The sequence below is a fragment of the Schistocerca cancellata genome, chromosome 5 (genome assembly GCF_023864275.1).
Source record: "Schistocerca cancellata isolate TAMUIC-IGC-003103 chromosome 5, iqSchCanc2.1, whole genome shotgun sequence".
Lineage (NCBI taxonomy): Eukaryota > Metazoa > Arthropoda > Insecta > Orthoptera > Acrididae > Schistocerca > Schistocerca cancellata.
The window spans coordinates 93,306,838-93,314,687 of NC_064630.1; positions in this window are offsets into that span (position 1 = coordinate 93,306,838).

Genomic DNA, 7,850 nt, shown 5'->3' on the forward strand with positions numbered 1-7,850 from the left:
GTGATTTTTCCCACCGTGTTTAAACTGTAGGGATTGATTTATGAGAGGATACGGAACAAAAAAGTTCCAATGAACTTATCTCCGGAAATGAATTGTTTCCGTGCTAGAGACCATTTATTCAGTCCTACATTGTTGCAAAGGCTGCCGTCTAATACTCGCTGTACTATGCAGCCATAGTTACACTATGTGTTGAAAATGGTTTCCATGTGCCTCAACACATGCGTGTACGCACCGTAGCATGTTCTGTGTCACACGTTCACATCGGCCAGACTGCATCCGACGAGCCGGCCGGTGTGGCCGTGCGGTTAAAGGCGCTTCAGTCTGGAACCGCGTGACCGCTACGGTCGCAGGTTCGAATCCTGCCTCGGGCATCGATGTGTGTGATGTCCTTAGGTTAGTTAGGTTTAATTAGTTCTAAGTTCTAGGCGACTGATGACCTCAGAAGTTAAGTCGCATAGTGCTCAGAGCCATTTGAACCATTTTTTGCATCCGAAGAGTGTCAAAGGCAGCGTATAAATACGCTGCTCTAGTGTCTCCACATCTTGAATGGGCTCTGCATACCGATACTTTTGAGATGGTTCCATAACCAGAATTCGCACAGGTTGAGATCTGGTGAACGAGCAGGCCATGCAACTGGACACCCTCGTCTAATCCACCGGCCAGTGAAAACACGATTGAGATGCGTCGGGACGTTAACGGCTAGGTGGCCTAGAGCGCCATCATGTGGTAGCCACATAATCCTTCGAATCATCAATGGCACTTCTTCCAGCAAGGGAGACAAAATCACCCGCAAGAAACGTCGATAGTTCCGGCATGTTAAAGGATGTGTGTGTTATCCCGGGCCACACATTCCGGCTCCACCGATGCTCACCATTCGCTGTCACCAGTCGAGGATCTGGAGGGACTTATAGAATTTGGGAGGGGGGGGGGCAGGCGGATATCTAGGTGGGACTGGCATAACAGAGGATGGGACAGATTAAGGATTTGTAGGTGTGGAGGATGGTAGAGGGGTTCAATCCCCATGTCCAGCCAGAGAGGAGTCTGAGGAGTCGGAAGCGGTTATGGGCTTTGGATTGGATAGAGCGGAAGGATCCAGGTGAGGTGACGGTCAATGGTGAGGTCAAGGTAGGTGAGGGTGGGGGAGAGGCGGACAAGACGGGCGCAGATGGTAAGGGAGAAATCAAGGAGCCGAAAGGAGTGAGTGGTACGACCTACAGTCCTTGGAAGGATTGATTTTCAGGAGCCACTGGTTACACCATGTGGCAAAAAGGTCAAGTGATTCTGGAAAAGGCGTTGGGACCGTTGAAGGGTAGGGGCGAGGACAAGGAAGGCGGTGTCATCAGCATACTGCACGAGGTGTACTGGAGGGGGGAGTGTGGGGAGTAAAAATTATAGAGGGAGTCCAAGAGATGAATACAGTGAGCAGATTCAGAAGGATGTCTGTTGCAGAAGTTATTCGGACATACAGAGGCTTGCACGGGATAGAGTAGCATGGAAAGCTGAATCAAACCAGTCTTTGGACTGAAGATCTCAACAAAACACAAATGTGTTTTGTGCATACCAAGATAGCATATACGGTAATTATACGAGGGGCGTTTGAAAAGTCCGTGCAAAGTCCGAGAAATGGCACCACTGGCACGTATAGAGGTCATGTTTAGTTAGTGGCAACTTTGGAAAGAACGCATACTAAGTTTTAGCGACATTGGTATATTTCTTTGTGTTTGGCATTCGTGTGAATAAAGGAAGTCGAGTGATGGCCAAAAAATGGACGAGAAAGGTTTTCTTGTGGTGATTAAACATTACTTTATGAAAGGAAAAACGCCTCAGGAGACTAAAAATAGGCTTGATGAACATTACGGTGACTCTGCAACTTAGATTAGAGCAGTTTATAAGTGGTTTCAAAATTTTCTGTTTGGCCACAGGGGCACAAGTGATGTTGAACGTTCTGGACGCCCTGTGGAGGTAACGACTCCAGAAATCATTGATAGAATCCATGATATGGTGATGGATGACGGAAGAGTTAAGGTGTGTGAGATTGATAGTGCTGTGGGCATCTCGAATGGACGGGTAAATAATATTTTGCATAAACATTTGGACATGAGAAAGCTTTCCGCAAGATGGGTTCCGCGATTGCTCACTCTTGACCAAAAACGAAATTGTGTGATGTGTTGCAAGGATGGTTTGCAGCTGTTCAGGAAGAACCCGCAGGACTTAAAGCGTCGTTTCGTCACTGCGGATGAAACGTGGATACATTGCTATACTTCTGAGACCAAACAACAATCTAAACAATGGGTTACCAAGGGAGAATCTGCACCAAAAAAGCGAAGACCCCTTCGGCCGGAAAGGTTATGGCGACAGTCTTTTGGGATTCGCAAAGGATAATCCTCATCGACTACTTGGAAAAGGGTAAAACTATTACAGGTGCATGTTATTCATCGTTACTGGACCGTTTGAAAACCGACCTGCAAGAAAAACGCCGGCGATTGGACCGCAAAAAAGTCCTTTTCCATCATGACACCAGCACACACCTCAGCAGTTGTGGTCACAAAATTATTGGTAATAGGATTCCAACTCGTTTCACATCCCCCCTATTCTCCGGGCTTGGCTCCCTCAGACTACTATTTGCTCCCCAATTTGAAGAAATTGCTGGCGGGACAAAGATTTTATTCAAATGAGGAGATTATTGCAGCAACTAATAGGTGTTTTGCAGACTTGGACAATTCCTATTATTCGGAAGGGGTCAACAAATTAGAACAGCCGGCCGGAGTGGCCGTGCGATTCTAGGCGCTGCAGTCTGGAACCGCGAGACCGCTACGGTCGCAGGTTCGAATCCTGCCTCGGGCATGGATGTGTGTGATGTCCTTAGGTTAGTTAGGTTTAATTAGTTCTAAGTTCTAGGCGACTGATGACCTCAGAAGTTAAGTCGCATAGTGCTCAGAGCCATTTGAACCATTTTGAAATTAGAACAGCGTTGGAGAAAGTGTATAAGTCTAAAAGGAGACTATGTCAAAAAATAAAAAAAGAGGTTTACCCCAAAGATGTAAGTAGTTTTTATTTTTGCATGGACTTTCCAAACTCCCCTCGTACGTTTTGCTTTTAGTGGGTACAACTAGAGATGTGGCTGGAAAGGTGCCCCACGGATGTTCTACATTAATCCCGTCATCCGTCCGAACGAACCGTGAGGCGCCAAGAAAACATCAGTACGTTTGTCTCACCCTTTTGTATGTAAAATACGACTTCTCGACATCATCAATTAGTCAGAAAGTAACAAATGGTTCAAATGGCTCTGAGCACTATGGGATTTAACATCTGAGGTCATTAGTCCCCTAGACTTAGAACTACTTAAACCTAACGTTACACACACCCATGCCCGAAGCAGGATTCGAACCTGCGACCGTAGCAGCAGTGGGGTACCGGACTTAAGCGTCTAGAACCGCTTGACCACAACAGCCGGCTCAGAAAGTGTCAGAAATAATTTAAATCCTATGTATTTTAGTGGATAGAGCACAAGACATTTGAGGTAAACCTGCATTTTAAGTCCGAATGTACGTAATTATGCTTACCATGTATTTTGGATTCGACTCAGGACATGTTACGGTATTTTTTTGGATTTAGACGAGGACATATTTTTGAAATTACTTTAAGTCTGAAAAGTTTACTGAAAGACTAAGCTTTATTTATTCAGTTGTATTTTTCACAAGACTTTTTTCAATAACATTCGTGTCTAGCAGTGTGGTATGAAAATGTAGCATCCGTAGCAGCACACTCTAGATGACTATTATTCCCATCTTTGGCTTTGGCGAAGCAGCAGCATTAATAGCACTCGCATGTTCAGCTGCTTTCACGTATTCATTAACATCACCCTTTCCTTTATTTGCAACGTAAAATTCCCCAGTATATAGTGTGCAATGAACACATTCACTGCACTGCACTGTTACTACTACACGATTTCAAAAATTTGTATTCCTGTTACAGGTTAACATTAAACGTACACAATTGTTTTGCCTATTTTAAACGATGAGACAAAAAACGAACAGAGGTAAAGTGATCAATAATGTGTAGACGAGTCATGTTACATACGAAAACAACACAAACACATTGCCCTTGTTGTTTATCCGAATAACTAACAGTAACACAAAGTTGTGGCGCAACCGTTAGTCACGCCACCCCGTCGACGTAAGCGCTTCCAGTAAGGTCGACTGAGGGAGACACACCCGTTAGAGAATGTATTAAAAAAAAAAAAAAAATCGTCGGCAGTCATTAAATTCTCAATCGCCAAACATTTTTGCGACGCCACGACATTACTCTGGACAGCGCTGAAAAACCGAGACTGTTCGGTCTGGTCCTGGACGGATGTGAAGCCTATATTTAATAACTGTAACAAAATCTTTACCAATACCCCATGCCAGATTAGAGGTTGCGACCACTGCATCTTGTAGCAAAGAAGCTTACAGGAGACAACGAACGCCATTTGGCCGCGGGGTCGAAAAGAAAGTAGTTTTTTCAGTTCCTCAATAACTGCAACTTCGTATTTCTTGATAGGGAGAAGTGCGTTTACAGGAGCTGTATTTAAAAGGATAACGTATGCCATCTGTAGTCCAGTTGCAAGTAGTTCAGTATGCCACCACAGTGTGGCGCACATGTGCTAAGCAGTACACGCTGCCACCTAGCGCAATACTGCGCAACTTTTTGGAATCGCACGTGAGAGCATTTGGCATGCTCTAAAACACAATCTACGAAGTAAAGATAATGTGGCTGGATGATACCCACAACAGGTCCTTTAGCTGTCTAGTGAAAATGCAGTGCGTCTTTTTAGCGAACGTTGCCGTTTGATTTTCATTATAAAGTTTTATATGTCAATTTTTGTGTTTTTATGTTTACCTGTCAGACTTTTTATTTCCTTTTTAAACTCCAACGAAGAAAACTACTCTGTACCTTTGTGATCATCTCTACATTGTATTTTACATTTTTGCATCCATAAATGTGTTTTGTCATTTCTTCAATAATTTTTGTAAATGCTCTAGGCTGAAGAGATATTGTAGCGCTGTCAGCCCGCCCCTTGCCTATACGGGGCGAGTGGGATGAAATAATAATAAAGCAAAAAAAGAGGGCTGATATCTTTAGAATAAGATCTATTTCTCCTCTCTCTTTCATCATAAGTTACTCGCGTAAATTAAAATGTCCAGCTTTCACAAATACTTGTGTTGTTGTAAAGGTTTCCTCAGTCCTCATGGGCGTCGACAGAAATTTATAGCCTGTGAGAAGAAATAGACAGGTGTGTGACATACGGAAGTCTGAATCGGTCAGCGGAGCATGCGCGCATAGCGTAAGGCGCCAGCTCGAGATAAGAGGGAAATCCGGGTCCGACACAAATTTTGGTATGTCATTTTAGGTAGTACATCTACCGTGAAGTTGAATTTCAGGAATAAATTTCAGACATTTATCCGACAGTGCGCGGGGAGGGGTAGGGACGACTCCAAATTGTAAAACTGCTGTTTTGACAACAACAACAACAAAAAAAAAAAAACCTTGAACTATGCAATAATTTCTAAAACCGTAGTATTGTTCAAATATAAAAACGTATGTGAACTCCTAAGGGACCAAACTTCTGAGGTCATAACTCTCTAGACTTACACACTACTTAAAATAATTTATGCTAAGAACAACACACACACCCATGCCCAAGGGAGGACTCGAACCTCCGGCAGGAGGGACCGTAATATTGTCTCACTGCATTCATCCACGTAATGTAGCAATTGGCTAGACGAGAGGTTAAACGGAACCATGGAATTACTTCTATGCAAGAGATACATGAATACAAACAAATTGATCAGGTAACAGACTGAATGGCTAAATTAATGACAGTTACGCGAATGAAATGGAGATAGGTGGGACTCTCCATCGAGAGTGACGTAAACATCTCGTATCGCTTGCCTCGCCGCCGCCGATTTCAGTGGAGAGTTCCGGGCGGCACGCCATTCAAAAGCAATGAAACACTTACAAAGTGTACAATAAGAGCCAGAGCCTGCAAGTTTCTCCAAAGTTAATGTTATGTAAATAATTCTGGTTACGTTAGAGGTTTAGGACGTGTGGATTTCATTCTTTATTTTTTTATTTTGAGCTTTTCCTCATTACAGAGGCTTCTCTCCAACATAATAATTTACTTGGAAATTACAATACAAACAATAAACGTTCTCAAACTATATTCTCAAAATATTTCTCCAGGTGTTTCGATCTTGTGTGTCTTCTTCCTCTGCGCCCATTCTCCTCATTGTGTGCTGTACATTTTGGAGCCAGGTGGTCATAGGTCGTCCTCTTCTTCTTCTCCCCTCCGGTTCCCACTCCAGTATCAATTTTGGTATTCTGGTTTTCTCCATTCGTCGTACATGCCCGTACCACTGTAATTTCTTCCTATCCATTACGTCATATATTCTTTCTTTTATTTCCATTCTCCTTATTACTTCGGTGTTCCTTATCTTTCCTGGAGATTCTTGCCGATCTTCTCCAAAAGTCCATCTCTAGAGCTTGTAATTTTTTAATGTGCTTCACGTTAATTGTCCAGGTCTCCGTTCCATACAGAACCACACTCTCTAATATGGATTTGTATATTAATTTTTTAGTTCTGCTCATTACATACCTGCTCCATAAGACTGAGTTAAGCATCCCAATGACCCTCTGTCCGGTACTAATTCTTTTATTGATTTCTGACTTTGATTTTCCCTCGCTTTCTAAAATGGATTCCAAATAACGAAAGTGTTTATCTTTTTGATTTTCTTTCCTTCAATGTATAGCTCATCTGAATCATTAGTCAAGTATTCTGTTTTTTGGTAATTAATCTTCAAACCCCAAGTTTTGTATGCTACTGCTAGTTGATTGCACATATAGTTTGCATCCTCCCCATCTTGTGCTACGACTACTTGATCATCAGCAAATAATAAATGATGTAGGTAAACTCCATCTCTTATTTCTAATCCCATACTATTACATTTACGAGACCATGTTCTAAGGCTAATATCTATATAGATTTTAAATAACGATGGTGACATGGGACAGCCCTGTAAAAGGCCTTTGCTCGTTCTAAATTTCTGTGAAAGTTTATTACCAACTTTCACTTGGCAAATGTTTCTTTATACATCAAGGAAGGGTTTATGTTTGCCATATGTAGTGCTCACCAAAGTAATTTTCTTGGAACAGTATCATACGATTTTTCTACATCTATGAAAATTAATCCTATATTTTTTGATTTTTCCCTATGTTTCTCCAAAATCTGTCGTAATGTGAAAATGTGGTCTACACATGATCTCCCAGCCGTGAATCCACATTGTTCTTCTTGGGTTCTAAATTTTTTTTCCAGTTTGTTTTTAATTACTTTCGCAAAAATTCTTATTAATGTGTTTGTAACACAAATTCCTCGATAGTTTGAACAAATTTTGCGATCCCCTTTCTTAAATATTATATTAATGTAACCCAGCTTCATCTCGTTGGGTATTGAATCTCTATGTATCATGTTGTTGAAGAGCTGTGATATCAGTTTCACAATTTTGTCACCACCATATTTCAGACACTCCAGATTGATATTGCCTGGTCCTGGTGATTTACCATTCTTTCCTGTTCTCAACGCCTGAAGTCCTTCACTTTCTAAAATCTGGATCTCATCATCTTCATGTCCTTTTTCTTCCTCTGTTCCTTCTTCTAGATATTCTTCTCTGTCCTCATTTAATAATTTTTGGAAATACTCTTCCCATTCCTTTTGTGTTATCAGTTGGAGATTAGTTTTGCTTTTTGTATCCTGTCGAAGCCCTTTCAATACTGACCATGCTTCTTTTGCTCTCCCAAATCCTAATTTGCTA